General features: G+C 45.0%; 1 protein-coding gene across 1 annotated transcript in view; it reads left to right on the top strand.

Annotated features, from left to right (window-relative positions):
* PCCA (propionyl-CoA carboxylase subunit alpha) overlaps positions 1-18,350 on the top strand; it is a 3,020,006-nt gene that overhangs the window by 409,489 nt on the left and 2,592,167 nt on the right. The gene's annotated exons all lie outside the window — the stretch shown is intronic.

Below are 18,350 nucleotides of genomic sequence, written 5' to 3'. Positions count from 1 at the left end.
TGTGCTTTCCTTCATAAAACATTACTTTGGCAGGAAACCTCATATCATGTTAAATATTCTTAGCTCTTACGGCCTCTTTCACTTACAAATTGTTTTCTTGATGCCTGTTTAGCAGCAGTAAAATCAGAAAATGTGTGTATAATATCAGTTGTACTGTACATTGCCTTTCTCTCTAGCCAGCTGTAGAATTGCAATCAAGAAAGTTCCAAATGTTAATTAGAATGGGAAGAGGAGGCTTTCCAGGCATGGGCTTAGATGCTGAAACTGTGCACTTTGAACAGTGAATACTGGACAAAAGGAATCTGCACCAAATAATTATTTTAACAGAGTCTCAACAAATTGTTCAATGGTGCTCAACCTGACCGCACCGCAAGTATTCAAATATAATTCCTCCAGTTGTCTGCTCTCTTAAAGCTGCCACAGATTCCAGAAGAGCATGTCAGCTTGTCTGTTTCAGTGTCTACCGTCCCTTTGCCAGCTTTAAGTTTGGGAAACATTTCTTTTGTCTCCAGGCTGCTTTCTGTACCTTCCTCCAGTGCGGTCTGAGCATGTAGATTTTCCATATCTGCATTAGCTCCAGCAAGCTTCTTTTTTCTGCGATTCCGGTCGGAGGATAATTTGCCTAGCTGCTGGTCCAATTTCCCCATGAGCGCTTTAATCTCACTGTGTCCTTTGGCTAATCTGTGATCACCTCCTCCGGTCAAAGCTCCTTCAGTAGTTCTAGGGGGGCTGCTCTTTCTCCACCAGTGCCTCGCCCAAGCACAGTCATCCCCAGCCCATCATGGGAGCAAAGACCAGAGCAAATTGCTGTAGATTTAGGATTTTAGGTGGTTGTGTAGCATGCAGCATGCAGCGTTCCACCTGCCTCAGCAACCAGTCTGTAGCACTTCTCATCCACTGCTAGACAGCAACAATGCAAGCCCCGGCGAGCCCCAACTTCTTCCAAGGTGCATGGACATGGAGGCCTCCCCTGCACCCCTGAACTGCTCTAAACGCCTTGCAACTCCTCCCGATACGTGGAAGGCAGAGTCTGGGGCAGCTGGTGCTGGGTGCGGACAGCCCCCTCGTGCAGCTGTTAGGCCATGAGTGCTGCGAAGGCGATCCATCAGCGGTTTAGGATCACTCTGCGTGATTAACTTAGAATGCTATACGAACACCAAAAATAGTTTGAGACACAATCTGTAAAGGATATAGGAATTATATTTAAAAAAGGAAACGTGGGCCTTTGTGGGAGCTCAACAATGAGCCGCCATCTTGATTGGGCTCTCGAGTGCCCCAATGCCTCTTAGCGGTATATAAAAACATATACATTGAATATTTTGCAAAAATAAAACTGTTTTCTATTATGCGTTGCTTTCCCTTAAGTGTCGGAAAACCAATTCAATTCCAAAAGTCTAAAAGAGGATGGGACTCTAATCATTACATTTCACATTTTTATTATTTGTATAGTGCTAACACAAAACCCAGTGTCGTAATAGTGCTCACGAGACAAAACAAATCAAAGATGCCAGAAATATGAGAATATTAGTAGAGATCCATCATGAACAACTCACGAAAAAAGCAGTCTTTTAGGCTGTGAAGGAATCATGAAGCAAAACAGACAACAGATTGAAAGTTCAAAATGAAATGGTTTATTAAATCAAATGTCAGGATGGTAGAAGGCCTAACTTGTCCTATGCTACGGTGGGATTTCCCTGCCTGAACGAAAGGAAGGACAGTCTAGAGTCAAAGAGTTAAACTTAAGTCTGTTTGTGTCCAAAACCTATCCTTGCCCTCACAACTAAAGCTAAACAATGTGTAGGGATGTTGATACCAAAAGAAATAGAGATCAACACAAAGTTTAGCTTCTTCTTCAGCTCCCCTTCCACAAGTTGAATAAAGTTACACAAAAGTCTTAAGATTACTTATACCAAGTTCAAACAGTTCCACAAATCCTTGGGGTTCCCTTCCCCAAGTTCAAGACAATACAGTTCCACAGAATTCTCGGGGTTCCTTTCCCCAATGACAAGGCAACACAGTTCCCAAGAAAAAGGTCTTGAGGGCTCCGTCCTCGAAGCATTTGCAATTCGTGTCGTCTCTGGGTTCCCTTCCCCAAGACTTCAATGTAGCAACTAATGTGTTTGTCTTTCAAAGATTCAACATAACTCTAGGTCAGCCAGACCCTCCTTTGGGATTGCGTCACCAGTTTGCTTAACGTGCTTCTCCTTGGTTTGTTTCACAATTGAGGGTTTAGTTTCACAATGTTTTTGGTTTTCACGATTGAGGGGTGTGTTTCACAATGTTTTTTTGGCTTTCACAATTTCGGGTTTCTTGGTCTAGGCGCACTGATCAGACTACATGGGATCCTAGGCTCTTCAGTCTTATGTCTGTGCCCCTGTGTACAGATTTGCGTTCACTTAGCTTCTCCTTGTCAGCCTCTTGACTCTTCACACTTTCTTGGCTTTTCCTGGTTAGCCTCTGGGCCTTGTCACACATCCTCTGCCAGTCTTGGGCCTTGCTGCACTGCATTCATAAAGTTCACTTTTTAATGGTCTCATTTATTCCCCACCTTTCTGTCATGCTATTTTCACATTTGCACCATTATTTTGTAGGTTTGTTTTAAATGGGCACTTTGCCATTTACCTTTTGAACACCTCGTAGCTTTGCCCACAAAGGTGTCATTCAGTTCAGCATTCAATATTGTGATCAGTTTTTTTGGGCTTCTTGCCATACAGAGCGTTTGCCGTCCCTTCACGCCTTTAACGCTTTAATTGACAAGGGATACAAAGATTCGGGTACCTAGTTCTGGAAAATCTCACACACGACTTCTCTTTCAGTTGCTGTGTGAATTTAAAAGCTTGCCCAATGGTCTGCTACTTAGTTTCAGCTTGCGTGTTCGTTCAGACAATGGGAATCACTTTAACCATACTGCAGCGTTACTTTTCAGCATTCGTGTACATAGTGGTCCGGAATTTCAGAGCTCAGAGAAATTCGCTGCCCTGTTTGAAGTGTCCGGGTCACACAGCGAACCTCGATGCACATTGCTGCTGCTTCTGGCTTCCCACCAGGGCTTCAGACTGCCCCCGGTTCCTCTGAACGTCATGTTGGAACGAACAAGCAACTTTTGTTCCAATTTCACACTTCACTAATTCTGAAGCATGACCTCAGCCACACGGAGTACAAGCTTCTTGGACACTCACGGGATAGGATTCATACTTCCCCAAGAATCCTCAGTCCATGATCGCTCAGCTCCCGACTGCTTACTCGGTCTGTCACTGCTACCACACCTCCGCTGCTTCAGATTGCTCACACCTGCCCTTGCACCACATGACCGGTTCTCCTTCCAGCCCGTTCTCTGTCCCAACCTTCTCGCTGCTCTCACACAGGACTCCCCATCTGGTGTGCAGCGCCACCTCTTATACACCTGCTGTTACGCCTCGGCAGGCCTGCAAGAGGGTTGTTGCCCTCCGTAGGGGTATGCGTTGTTGCGCAAACCCATTCTATACCCACTGGCAGCTGCCCTGGAGAATAGTGGCTTCAGCTCACTCCGCCGAAATTTTGGACTACAATTCCCATGATTCCGCCTCTGTCAGCTCAGAGGCGATGACACGTGAGCCTCTGTTTCCTCCGATTTCGCCTCCTCCTTCTCGATTTAAACCTCGGAACCAGACTAAACGCTGCTTCTGATTAAAGTTGCAACCCGTCATTAAGAAGTTTTGTCTTCTATTCTCCATTACCTCTTGTTTACTTCATTGGATTCCGATTGCCTGCCCCCCACAGTCACCTTACTCTCGCTCGTGTATCGGACCCTTTTTTCCATCCACGGACTACCTTGCCTGCTGTTTGGATATTTCTACCCCCTTGTGTACCAGACCCTGCTATCGTCCCATGGATTGAACTTGTCTCCTGTTTTTGACACCCGTCTGTTCATTGAATCGTGTGTCTTTCCGGAAACCCCTGTTTGCCATTGCTCCTGCTGGCTGTCGGTGTGCAGGTTCCCCAGTGCTTTGGTGCTGCATATTGACACGACTTTTTCCATCCACTGTGCGCCGGTAGCCAGGTCGAGACGCTGCTTGAGACCACTGCACCGGTAAGATCTTTCTTTTTATGGAAACATCCATTGTATCCTGTTTTCACCACTTGCTGCCAAGCAAACCTACTGTGTTCATTTAACCTTGCGGCCAAAATAAACCATCTGCATCTCCACCATTCCCTGCCAAGACTCATTTGCATCTACTCCACCACTTGTTGCTAAGTAACTCATTTACTGTGAACATCCTCTTGCTGCAATTAGACTTTCACTTTGGCCTTCTTCAATAGTGCACAAGGACGCCTTGCTGATAATGCACCAACCCGACACTAGCGCGCCCCTCGTTCCGCCCGGGCCTAGCTTCCCTAACTAACCTACCTGGTTGTTATTTTGCCCTTCCGTTGTCAAATTCTCCTTGGATGTTACAGACTCAGCAGTTCACTAGTGGTAAGGGTTTTTTTTGGTTATTCATTCCCTTTACTATTTGACATCTATAGTCAGGACAGTTTATATTCTCCTCTTTAATTGTAGGTGGTTTCCAGTTTGCCTTGAATCAAGGGGAGGGCGTAGCATAGGTACTACTAGAAAAGAAGTATAGGGGTAAAGGGACCTTTTTGTACTCTCAATTCAATTGCTTACCTCTTGTTCTTTCTTTACAGCTGGGTTCGTGGCGGTGCGTTCTCCCCGCTCTTTTAACCGATCAGTCTGTCTGCCTGGTTCTACCCAGCAAAGGGTCATATCGTTGAAAAGATCTTGTGCCCTCACAGAGAGGAGGCTAGGTTGGAGGCCCCGACCTAGCTTTTCAATCAATAGCCCAGTCCTCCGCCTTCCAGGTCACTGGTTTGGCGTACTCTCCGTCCGGAGAGTAACACACAAAGAGTATAAAGGGTCCACAGGTGTGGGGCAGTAAGTCCAATTGCCTGGCCTTTAGACAATTTATTCGTGGGACATGCCTGACTTCCTCAATGGTACTCCTGCACAGTCTTCTTTGTCTCAGTACCAGGGTGGTGAAAGTACCTATTGATGTACACTACTCCTAGTCGCCTCTTCCTCGTCCCAGTACTGTAATAGGTCAAATGAGGGGAGAGGTCTTATAGTAGCCCATAAAGACCAGTGGATGTTTAGGTTGGTTTTCAGAGGGAAAAGGGGACGCCATGTCTTGCCCTTAAACCTTCTCTTCTTCGCCCCTTTTCTGGTGTTGCTATATTGGTAATGTCTCCTGTTATTTTCTTGGTCACTGGGACAGTGGTAACAATACCCCATAAATGCCTCTGGAATAGAGGGTTCCTCTGGGAATGGAAGTGCAGAATACTGCATCTCTCCTGAGGACATCCACATTTCCCAAGAACTCTCCACCCAGGTGATCCTGCCTCGCTTCTCTACTCCCAGGGTTGGAATCCAAGAGCGATGGCCTTTGCCTGGCCACCTGAGAAGAGGACCCAAGATCAATAGATGCGAGGATGCCCTTGGGTTTCTCAGTCATGTTTAAGGCAAGCAGGGGAAGCACAAGCCCGAAGGTTGGGTGGTAAAGCGTTCCAGCATTTGGGCGTGATATACTGAAACGCTCCCTGATTGACCAAGCTTAACTTAGCTTTGGGAGCACACAAGAGGTGAATGTTATTGGAACACAATGCTTATGCGCTGGCAGGCTGATGGTGACATCTGCTAGGAAAGAGGAGTATTATTGCATGTTTTATTTACTCTAGCGCAGTAGGAAAAATGGTCTGGGAAGTTTGTTCAGAAATGGCGGAGACTAACTCAAAGGCAGGTTTTGGAGATTGCCAGTGCTGAGTCCAAGCCCTCCATCCCTCCCTCCCCTGGCTCACATGTCATGGCCAGATGAAAAACTGCTCTTTCTACTTCATAACAAACTCTGCACCATTCTTGCTAGAAAACAGGGGCTTTTCTGTTGCCCTGCTGCTGTCGTAAAAGGCCTGAGGGGGAGGGGGCTAGCAAACGTGCACTTGACTCTTGCAATGACAGGGCACTGTATGGTATGCCATAGATAGATGATATACAGGAAAGTCTTTAATACACAGAAATGACCTTAACATTATGAAGAGTGTTTTTCATGATTGCCTCCTCCCCAGCACACGTTAATAGTAGTAAACCTACCCAAGGTTGAAAATCTCTACTTGTCTAAGGCACAGATAGTATCACCAAAGAAAAGAGCTGCACCCCTCCACATCTGATTGCCTGGTTCTTCGTCTTCCTCCAGAGGGTTCAGTTGCCAAAATGTTATGCAGCCAACTCAAGTGAAATTGACTTGGTTCAGGTTAGAATTAGTTTTCTTTGTGTTAAGGTTCAAATTGACCTTTCACAAAATGCAGCGTATAACATAAAAAGCAATGAGTGATTCCAGAACAAAAAGATGGCAGAGAAGAAAAAGAACCACATTCATGTAAAGTGTATAATAGTGTTTTCTTGTATTGGCTTCTCCCTCTTATAGTTTAGTTGCAGTGGCCTTTCACTTGGCCTACTTGATTCACACACCGAGGTAAATGTTGCTGGAAACGTTCATATTGTACCTGGGATAAAGAGAGGAATGTGACTTTGCCTCCATGCTTTAGTTCTTGTTCTGTCCGCCAATGATTTACCCTCTGCACACAATGGAGCCTGATCAGGAATCCACTTTTTGTGAACTAAGGGATGCGTACAATTAATTTGTGTCTTAAAGTGGATTGTCCAGGTTCAGCATACTTGGAGTGTTCTTCACAATTCTGATAACGAATGAGACTCCTCCATGCTTACTAGATATGCGACCCATAGCTCCTTCCCTTCACTATTAATCGCCCTACTGCCGCTTAGGTTGGTAGCCTGATCATCAAGAATCTCACAGGATTCCAGGCCCTTCTTCCCAGTCGATACCAGCACCCCCGCCCCCTCCCCACTACACTGCGGGCCCCTGCCTGGCGGCTCGGCCTCCCACCCTAGGGAGTCAACTGCACTTAGCCTGAGGGCCCCTCCTTGGCCCCCTTGGCACTTCCCTCTCGGGCCCTCCACCAGTACTGGTTCACTCCCCCCACCCCTTCCATCCTTATCTCATGCACTTCTCACTGTACTTGCATGTCCGAATGCCACAAGGCCTAGTAGGACCACGACTGTATATTTACTGTTTTGCTCTTGTTAATTCCCCTGTTCCCTTCCTATTTAGCCATGTGGCGCTTTGAATCATAATTCTGTTGTATAGGCGCATAACAAATGCTCCATAAAATAAATAAAAATCCTGATTCCAGTAGCATAACACCTTCCCCCGGTACCTGTAGTTGCAGGTATTCGAATGTTAACGATGGGCATGATGCCATTTAGCTGATGCCAGCTTGAGTTTATTTTATTGAAGCTGCATAGTCCTAAATCACAGTCCACAAAGTCGCTCAATAGATGGAGTACTTTGCTAGATAGGGGGTGAGGCAGATAGCTCATGCACCATTTAGATGGCATACATTTTAATTGTTCTGCTAAGATATGGGATCAGACTGCAAGTCTGACTCAGCCTTTCACCCTTCTGAGGTCGATCAATTGAGTACCACTTTGCATGAAGCAAAGTAATGGAAGTACTTGAGTCACACTATTTCGACATTGCTTGACAAATTACAGGTTACCTTTTATCTGGTTTCTGATAGCACAGACGCTGTAATTCCAGCAAAGAGCTTTACCACAGCTACGGTATCAATCCTCCGGCCAGAATATTCCTGTGAGGCTGGCATGTTGGAGACGAAGGACAGGACTTTTTTATTTATTGTTCACTTGTTAGGCGCTTATACAGGAAGCACATACTGTTTCAAAGTGCCCAAAGGGCAACAATTAGGGGACAGGGGCTGATAGACAATGTAATTACAACAATGTTAACTAATCGAATACAACAAAATAGGAGATAATGGGGAGGGAAGGGGGAGACGGACCTACTATGCCTTGTGAGTGTTCAGATCAAGTAATTCCACATTTTGTGCCTATCTTGATCTGAAGATCAATCCTTGCCAAATTAGCAGTACAATCATGCTTAAACCACAAATAGTAATGTGGAAAATCAATGAAGTACTAGACCTTTGTCTGAAACACCCTTCCTTTACAATGGAAAAACCAGCTTAATCTACCTTGCCTCAAGCAAGACTTAAAGACGCACCTGTTTATGAGGCATCCAACAACCCAGCCAACGCTTGGACAATCCAGTCCTCCAAGAAAGGAGCATCCCCAACCAACTGCTCAAAGGTGCCAATGTCTAAATCCTATTAGGATATGCATGGCCAGCCATTCAAGCAGATAATGAGCTGCTCCTCACTCCAGGGGGAGGGGAGGGCAGGAGATCCCGCCTGAGCTGCACCAGTAGGTGCTGCAAAACAGTTAAATGTATTCATTTTGGTTTCCATGCTCTAGAATACGATTCTGGCAATGTTCTTATCTCTGGTCTTTTGAAGTACAACCTAATCAGTATTACTTTAAAGTGCTGATGGCATTCAGTATGTGCAGCATCATTCACTGTCCCATATACTGCTATGATATGATAGCTTATTTCTAACGCGCTTAATACCCAGAGGTTTCTAAGCGCGGACCCGGGGATCGAACCTGTGTTGCTCCGTGTAGTCTTGCTTCCAAGTCGAGCATGTTGCCAATGAGCTATCCTCCCGCTTCTGCAATCCTTCATCCAGTTTTGCAGACGTCACTGTGAAGAATCTGATGGGCCAGTGAAAGGCAGGTGCTCTCTCATCCCAACCCTGGGCATGGTGTACTGCGGGAGGATCACATGGGTGGGGAGCAGACCAGGAAGACTAGGAGGAACCCCTTTTTAACTTTCCCTGTAAGGTCTCCCTTTTGATGGCTTTTTGCCAACTTAAAGAAGCAGAAAAACATAATTTCACCAAAGTGAACTACATGTCCCAGAATTCCACAGGGACTGAGACGAAGAAGAGGGCTGAAGATGCATGTAGAAGTGAAGGACAGGCAAGTAGGCCTAACGGTTTTTGCCAGGGTCAGGAAATTAACATTAAGGACCTGCACCTGAAATCAATTGCCCCACCTGAGAGGCATAAAAGGCTGCAACGGGAAGGAGAAAGCTGGAGAAGGAGCTGGAGCAGGAGCTTGAAGGCTGGCATTAGTAGCAGAAGGAGAAGAGCACAAGGCTGGCAGTTCATGAAGAAGTGTGATCACTAAAGGGACGCCGGGAGGAGAGAAGAGCAGATTTCATCTGCATGTTCTGAGTTGGTCCTCTGTTCACAAACCCTGTTTGACCATGGCTGCCCTGAGAGAGACGTGACAACATTGAAGGCCTTCCAAGGTGTGCCTAGTGGCTGTAATTGCAAAGCAGAGATCATGCTGAAACCCGAGGCCTGTGTGTCCCGAAGCAAGCCGTGGGATAGAGGAGTGAAGGAGACTCCCTGTGCTCGAGGCCAGACCGGATACACCCATACTGCAGAGGAGCGTGGGTCGCAAGAGTGCCTAAAGCAGTAGAAGAAGGAAGAGAAGTCAGGAAGTGGAAGCAGCCCGCAACTGGCAGTGTTCCCTTAGCCGGTTCACGGAAAAACCCTTGCTGGTCACTGTTACCAGCTCAATTATAACTTGCATAGGCGCGAGTAGACGTTTTGTTGCTGTGAAAGGTCCCAATAACAATGGAAATGCATCATGCACACATTTAATACAAGTTGGAGTGCTTGCGTAAAACAAAACGCTTTCCATTTCCCATTGTTGTACTGTATAACTTTACCGTAGTAGTCGCGTATATCCAATTAGGATGGAGAACGCCTTTGCTAAAATACTCAGAAGGTTTAAACTGACTTTCACAACTTGTTACAAGAAATATTACAACAAAGAGGTTGCATGTGGATAATTGTGCTTCCCGGCCAGAGTCAAAGTATCACTCCTTGCTAATGAAAGGGAATGCAAGTCCTCAAAGTTCTTTAAAGTTGATAATCTTCATCAAAGGGTGGCCGGGTGTACCTAAATCTGTTTCTCTTGTGAAACTTGAACCTTGTAACATCAAGAACAAATATTTCATCAATGTAGAAGATGCTAAGTTGAAGAGAAGAGTAAGCCTTGCCCAAGCCAGTAGACAAATTGTTTGTATAATGAAACCAGCCCTATTGAAATCTAACCACCTGTATACTGAAGTTAAAGGTCCAGTGTCCTCTGATACAAGTGTGACAAGGTTATCCAAAGCTGGAAGAGTTACAGTACAGCTTCAGGGTAACTACTGGAACCAAGAAGGTATGAATAAACTGGGGAATGGAGCTGGGTGCTTGTAAGAAGATGGCGATCTGTAATGCTAAGACTGTTGAAGTTGAGAGAGAAGCAGTCTGGAAGCAAAGGCAGATTACATTAACGGCAGTAATACAGAAGAGGCAAAGAGGCCACCCAATTCTGATAACAAAGGAAAGAAGAGTGCCTTGCCTACCTGTGGAGGTCGAATAGTCTGGTCTTTCAATTGCCTAACATTCATAAAGTACCAGGTTGAAGCTGAACTATTAGGACTGTGTTTGTATATAATACTGTCAGTGAAAGATATATTATAAGTGGTTGAAGCAGTACCCTACTCTGGAGCAAACTAGCCTGCCTTCACAGTTCTAGTAGCCAAAGGAAGTTGTTAAGAGGAAGCAACAACCTAAGAAGCATCCTGATACATTTTACTAAAAACACTACAGAGATTTTAATCACATGGACAGTTGTTGAAGCAGAAGGTGTCATTTTATCTTTGAACTTGGCAATACCATCCTGGAAAGAGGATATCCAGGATTACCAATGGTGCTGTTTTCTTTGCTGGAATTGGAACTTTTCAAGATCAAGAACTGTTACCAGTGGATTTTTGTTTGGATGATCTTTTGTTTCTTTTGGAACTCTCAACAATGGACACAAGGCTATACTTTTGTTTATGAACGCTGGGAGGGATTGACTTTGGACAATCCTGGGGAAGGGATCTACCCAGGACAGGCGAAAGTCATCCAAGTCACTGGTTGTTTGTTTGGTAACCACTTATTTATGTTGTTGATTATTTACTGTGAATGTTTTGTTTAGTGCAAGGTCCAGTTTTGTGTATGCTAGGAGCAATCCCTTTAGAACATAGACCAGGAAGGACCCCCTTGGTAGAGTAGGTTTAGTAAGGGTTTATTTGCACTTTTTGTCACTAAGAAAATGTCTAACACTGAGAACACTACAAGCAGTTTTCTGCCTCGCATTACTGACCCCTCGGAGCACTCACTTTGTTTTATTTTGGAAGAAAGCTGACCTCTACAGAACACTGCAGTCTTTTAAGCTTATTTCCATTTGCTTGATAATCTACATGCTTTCCAACAAGTGGTACCATTTATCTTAACCAATAATAATACCGCTCATAAGGTGGTGATGCCAGCCCTACAGATAAGGGGTGTATCAGCCACTTTTACTCCCTAATAATGGACAAATATGCCCCAGAAATTGCCCCAAAAATAAAAATGGGGATTACCAATACCCCCAACAAAAAAATAGGAGCCGCTGCTTTCACCCAAACCGCTCCTTGGATAGATTTGGACCAATAGTGCATGATGTATCGGAGGAAGAAACGACTACTCTTAACCTTCTATTTTTAATGTGCATAAATAACACGGTGCAAAGAAATGATTATTACAAAAACATTTCAGTTTTCCAGTTAAAACATTTTTACTCGCTTATGAAATACTCCCATTAGGAAATGGACTTATATTTTTACTCCCTAAAATATAATTTTATTCTGATCTTTAAAAAATGGGGAGTAAAATATTCCCACTTCCAAATCTTATTTGGAACACTGGGAGTGGTGAAAAATGACTTTATTTACAAATATTGTGGGAGCCCCTTAGAAAAAACATGTCCAATAACCTGTTCTCCAGCATTGGATTTTTCATAGATTTACATGTTGTATGAATATTCCATTCAGGCTGGGAATCCTTGGTAACATAGACCAGTTTAGTTTTTAAACTGAAGATTCAGTCACTTAAGTGCTCTAATATAGTCATTGGTGGGTGACCTTGTCCACAGCCAATGGAAAGGCTCCCTTAGCTGTACCCCTGGAGGACATCTTCAGATTTGTTACTGCACGCTAAGTGTTGGGACTCCACAAAAATCTCTCAATCTATATTCGTTTTCTTCGATTTTGACACAAGTTTTCTCATTTAAGCACTGTTTGCGGAATCCTTAACTCCTGCAACATCTGCAGTTTGCTCCTGTTCTAGTGGTCGGCACCCCGTGGAGACGATTCTCATCCCCGATCGTGAGGCCTACATTCAGCATGGCATAGATTAAGAAGAGCCTCTTCAAGGCATATGGTTGCTGCCGCCTAAAGATCTCCAACATCTGTTTCCACTGTCTACACTCGATGCATGACATACAGTACTGTTCCATCTGCCAGACATTTAAAACAAAAAGCTCCGAGACTGCCACAGCAGGTTAGTGGCATGGCTAGATGCGGCCGGGGGGCCTCTGACTCGGCCTTGGTCCGCACTCGTGCCTCGCTCAGGCAGAGCATACGGATCCAGTGCACTCTCTCCAGCAAGAGGCCAAGGTTGCATGAAGATGCTTCCCGGAGTAGAAAATCTCAGAATACACACTCTAAAGAGGCCTCAGCAACGTCTTACTCTGTGCCTTCGATGAAAAAGCACTCTTCACTGGCAGCGCAAGGCACTCCGACGACTCATAGTAAATCGTCATCGAAATAGTCAACAGATTTCCAGGGTGCAAGATAAAGCTCTGCGGTTGTAGTCAAAGCATAAGACTTTGACCACGACCCTGTAGACGACAGGCTGCACATCTTCAACCACGACATCATCATCATCATCATCGACAACACTCAAGTCTTCCACCAGCACTAAAGTGAAGCCCACTACACCATCATCTCGGATCCCATCAACCCCTGCAATAGTTCAACCATCTGCCGTGGCTGCCTTAACCAGGCCTCAGCATCATTTCCCCCTAACCTTAGGGGTCGCCCCGGCTAAACCGAGCTCGTCGGATATTCCGCTACAGGACATTCTTCAATCCAACATAGACTCAGATCTAGAGGTCCCCTTGGGAGTCTTCTTTGATGACATGGAGGTGGAGCACTGCAGCCCCAGGTTGGCCATGTCCCCTCCAAAAGCAGTTCCAGTGCCGGTTGTGGTTCCTCTTGCCCTTCCTGCAGCCCTACCTACTACATTGGATCCTCCTAGAGACCTCTCCATGGACATTCTCTCCACCTTGCAGTGCTTGGTGTCTGAGCTGCACCACCCCGCACATCCACCATCTGCACTGCAACCAGGCCCAAGTGGTTCACCTGCAGCCCTTCTGCAGACGCTCAGTGATCATGTGCCAGTAGACAACGTGAATGACACAGGATCGGATGATGACATTGCAGGCGACGATGCCTCCACGCACACCGCAGGCACAGCATGAATTTGACCACCTAATTCCCAGGGCTGGCGAGCCAGATCAGGTTCCTCTTCACGATTCCCCTCCGGATGAAATCTGATCTTTCCATGCTCAAATGTCTAGGACCAAAAGGATGTTTGGTCTAGTAACAGAAGAAAGCAAGCTTGCTTTATCGTTGCCATCTCTTTGGCTAGGTGTGTAGGCAAAATCCAGGCATTTTCCTGCAAAGCTCCCTACCTACTCTTTCGCAGGTACATGGTGGTGTTGCGCACAAACTCGTCATTTGTGCCCACAGTTCCTTTGCAATGCCATCTCAATGAGTCGGTGGTACTACCTGTCTTCCTCAGTGCTCCTGTTTCTCATTCGCAATGCTTGTTGCATTCTTTGGATGTGGTGCTTACTTTAGAGTATTACATCTCCCGCACAAAGTCATTCCGGAAGACAGTTCAGCTTTTTGTGGATTTAGCCCCTCTAGGATGGGGAGCGCACTTTCCAAGTCGTCAATTGCCAGGTGGATTTCCTCCTGTATGTCCTCTTGTCACTGGGCAGGGAGGCCTCCTCCTGGCAGGCCCAGGGCTCATTCAATGAGGGCTGTTTCCACCACAGCAGATGTCCTCTGCGGGGCTCCCCGTTGGACATCTGCAGCGCCGCAACCTGGAGATCTCTACACCTCTTTACAAGGTTTTATTACGTCGACGGGGATTCCACGTCGGAGCCCAGGGTCAGCCAGGCAGTTCCGTGTAACCTGTTTGCGTATGGTCAGCGTCTCCTGTAGTAGGTTTTTCTACAAGGAGCTTACCTCCGCTCATAATGGTGATGTGGTACTGATTTGTAATCTATTCATACAACATGTGGATCTATGAAAGATCCAATGCTGTTGAAGGAATACGTTACTTACCTGTAACTCCTGTTTTTCAGTATTGGCATTTTTCATAAATTAACATGCAGTCTTCCCACCTACTCCTTTTGGCTCATAAAGCCACTTGCGCGATGCCAAATCTGAAGATGGCCTCCTGGGGTGGAACTAAGGGACCCCTTTCCTTTGGCTGTGGGCAATATGACCCAAGAATTACTACACTTGAGCACTAAAGTGACTGACTTTTCAGTTTCAAAATTGAACTGCTGTTACCGAAGATTCAGAGCCTGGCTGGGAATATTCATACAGTATGTAATTCTATGAAAGGTACCAATGCTGGAGAACACAAGTTATAGGTAAGTAACAAATTACTTCTCTGGGATGGTTCTCACTCAGGCAGGTCTGCAACCACATTTAAGCACACTGCACGGTTTGCAAAGGAGAAATAACCATCTGCTTATCATTCCGGCACTAGCCAATGGCAGTCCAATGCCGAAATGCTGAGCAATTGACCTCTGAACAAGAGTACCAGCAGCAACCCGACAGATTCGTTTCTGCCTTGTTTGTTGGGTGCTGTTCTGCAGTGCAAAGTGAGAAGGTGAAACTGAAGGTGTTACTTTTTTAAGAGCAGTTCTTATACATGCTGCTAAAGTGCATGCAATTAAAGTGTGAGGGCCAGGGAGTATGCTATTGATGCAGGCCCAAGATAACAAAGCACCTCCCTCCCTGGGTAGAGCAGCATGCAAGCATCTGAATGAACTGGGAGGAAGACATTGGGGGATGTTGTATGCGAGGATTTTCGAGCTGATGTTCCATACATGGATGTGTAACAAACAAGTAACCTGAGAGAATTTTCTGTCTTTTTGTTTTCAGCTAGTTAAGAGATCTGCATCCTGTAGTGATAGCTCTGAAGGACAAACCCATAGTGAGCCTAATGGAGTATTGTTTGTTTGCAGCCCATGTATGTGTTTAGAGGTACTGCATGTAGTGCATGGTTGTAGTCCAGGCTGGGGTTAATTATGTTGCCCAGCACAGGGACCTTTATTCCCTAGATAAACAAGAATGAGAAACTGTAATTGCCTCACTTTAAAAAAAAAAAAAAATCCTTTTTCACTTTGACACGAGGGTTGAGGGGCATGGTGGTGTCATCAAGATTTGCAGATTGCGTCCAGTGGCAGTGGCTAAGGCAATGCACAGAGATATGGGTAATCTGAAGGGTGGCACCGTATTATTTTTCTTCCAAGAGAAATGTCTGTTTTACATTGGTTACAGTGCAAACTGTTCGCTCTCATCCAGAATTGAATGGGAAGTCTGAATTGCTCCCAGTCAATGAGGTTAAAGAGGCTGATCTATAATTCTCTTCTCCACTTAGGTGTGATATTCTACTTTGTGCCTTTGCGTCTGAAGAGGAGTATCATACACAGCATAGAAAAAGGCAAGTGGGAGTGCCAATAGGAATACCGAAGTTGATGGGTAAACTTCAGGAATTACCATCTCCAATTACCAGCTGTTGGGTTCTTCCCGAGTAAAAAGATATGTTGCATGTGTGTGCCGATGGGTATGAGTCTAGTCTACTCACTAGAATCTCATGGTCCACCATATTGAAAGTGGCTGAGGTCATTCGGTCAGGCAGAGCAGAACACGCCTACCTGCATCAGCTCCCTGAACAGCGGAATTCTGCATAGTCAATATGGTATATTAATTTCCATGTCCTCCTTGGAAATCTGACTGGTATAGGTCCAGGATTTAGAGGGGAAATTGCAACCTGCTTGCAATCTTAACGTGAGCTCCTGGTGTAAGCTTATTGATTAAGTTTGAGATATTCTCTGTGGCTGCATGGTAAAAAATGCATTGAGGTTGTCCAATGCCTGTGAACAAGAATAATGAAATGATGATTTTTTTACCGTCAAATGCGCCTTCGGAGACCGAATAGACTGCATGTCAAACAAATGGTCCAGGATGCCCTGCTGAATGACAGACATAGAATTGGAGTCGCTATTTTCCACCAGTTTTTTTGAGACCTGGGAAAGTATAGCAATGGGTCTGTAGTTTAAAGGGTCAAGACAATCTAATGTAGATTTGTATGGTTATAGCATGATGCAAAATGCCCTCCTTTAAGGAACTGTTGATCTTTTTCACCAGTCCGGTTAAAGAAGCACCCTGATATAGCAGAAGGGATTGGGTCAGCAATGGTGGTGTTGGATTTGACAATTCAAGTGAGATTGCAGACTTCGGCTACAGAAACTTGAAGAGTAGATTATGAAATGTAGCTGGCTATGAGAAGGTATAGATAAGGGGGGTCTACTATTAGCCCTTCCCTGTGTCTGATTTGCATGTAGGGAGTCCTTTTATATTGGTGGTTTTAGTAGTAAAAGCAACTATAAAGCTACTACAAAGCTTGGTAGGAGTTATGGTTTTAGAAAGAGTTGAGTGTCAGGGCTTGAAATTAAGACTGGATAAACAGGAGCTAAAGGCAGCTCCTAAATCTACAGCATTAACCAGGAGCTACCATTGGGAACGAGGAGCTAATACACAGTAATTTGCCAATCTAACTTCACATAAAATGGAAACATAATTTGTTATGGCCTCTTACGCTTTAAATGTGATATAGATGTGTCCTAAGGTTTATGTATAGTTTGCCCCAAGTGCAAACTTAAATTCACATGTGTGTTTGTTCTGCATCAGTTGGCCTGGGGAACCAAACATCTCCTGGTGCCAAGCTACCAAGACTTTTCTATGCTACAAGCAGGAGCTAATAGCTCCCCTCAATGGGAAAATCGTGGATAACCTTAAACGGTGCTCTCCTGCTGTTGGCATTATTCTTTTTATCCAAGAGGTTTTCCAAGTTCTTCTTTGCCAGGGAGATGATTTTTTTTTGTATGTCAGGCTCTTCGCCTATTACTTTTTGCACCCTTAGTTCCAAGTGAACTTGTTTTTGTTTTAAGCATTTAACCTCCTGGCTAACGAGGAGATATTTTCTTTGTTTTGCATGATTTAGCTGGGACTAAATGGTTGTCAGCCTGTTGTATAACAGTGTTAAACTATCATATTTGAGGGGTGCCACGCTAATATTTTTTAAGGGGGATAAGCGGGGTGTAAGGATCTCCTTGAAGATCTTTCTTTTGGACCCACCGTTGCATTCCAAAGAACCTGGGACTGAGTGGACCGGCAGGTGGGATCAGAAGTCTACATTTCAACAAGTAATGGTGTGAGAGAGGGCTGGTGATTTAATCTCAACCCCTCTGTGTGCTGTAGTGTCAACAATATTAGTTGTATTGAGATGGACATGAGTCAAGAGATGGCCTGCCCCAAAGCTCCTTCTCAGCAGCTTCGTCTTCTGTCGCAGGGAGGTTAAGGCTGAGACGCAAGAACAGGTACAGAAAACGTAATCTTTATCAGCATGCTAATTATTCACCAACAGTCTCTCGCTCTCTTTCGCTGGCCCCCTGTTTAGGTGCACTCCAGGATGAAGTTGGTGTCTGTGTATTTGGTGGTTGAAGGGCCAAACTCACGTTGAAATTAAGTCTCCAGCTTCTTATAAAGTGTGTATTCTTCATCTTATTGGTAGCTTGACATGTGACACAAGAGGTAGTGGGGCGAGGAGAGACTCTTCAAGGAACTCTTAACTGGAATGTCCCTAGAATGACACAGCAATAGCAAATTGGTTAAGTGCTCCCCCAGCAAGCATCACCCCCAAACATCAATTAGACTGGATTCCTTTGAATGGAATGGAAGGAAGTGGCAGGGAGTGGGAGCACAATGGGAAAATCGGATTTGTGGTCTATCTCCCAGAAAGAACATGGGAAACCGAAAGGTAATGGGAAAATTTGTTTTGCAGAGCACAATGGTAAAATCGTTTTTTAATTATTTGACACCACTGCTAGGGGAAAAGATAGAAATGGGGAATTTGTTTTTCTTACATCTAAAAGGACAGGCAGGGTTTGGGGGATATTGGTGGGCTCCCAATGGGAAAATCGGTTTTGGGTTGTGATTCACAGACAATATGACCGTAAGAAAGTTGAGTAGATAATTTGTTTTGCTGCGCCTAACAATAACGCACAAGGCTTTAGGATTAAAGTCGGAACAGAATAGGGAACATCGGTTTTGGTTGGGATGACCGATGCAATGTGAAAAAGATAA

The sequence above is a fragment of the Ambystoma mexicanum genome, chromosome 7p, assembly GCF_040938575.1.
Source record: "Ambystoma mexicanum isolate Mex_15411 chromosome 7p, UKY_AmexF1_1, whole genome shotgun sequence".
NCBI classification, from domain to species: Eukaryota; Metazoa; Chordata; class Amphibia; order Caudata; family Ambystomatidae; genus Ambystoma; species Ambystoma mexicanum.
Note: the sequence above shows the minus strand (reverse complement) of the source record. Positions and strands in the feature narration are given on the sequence as shown.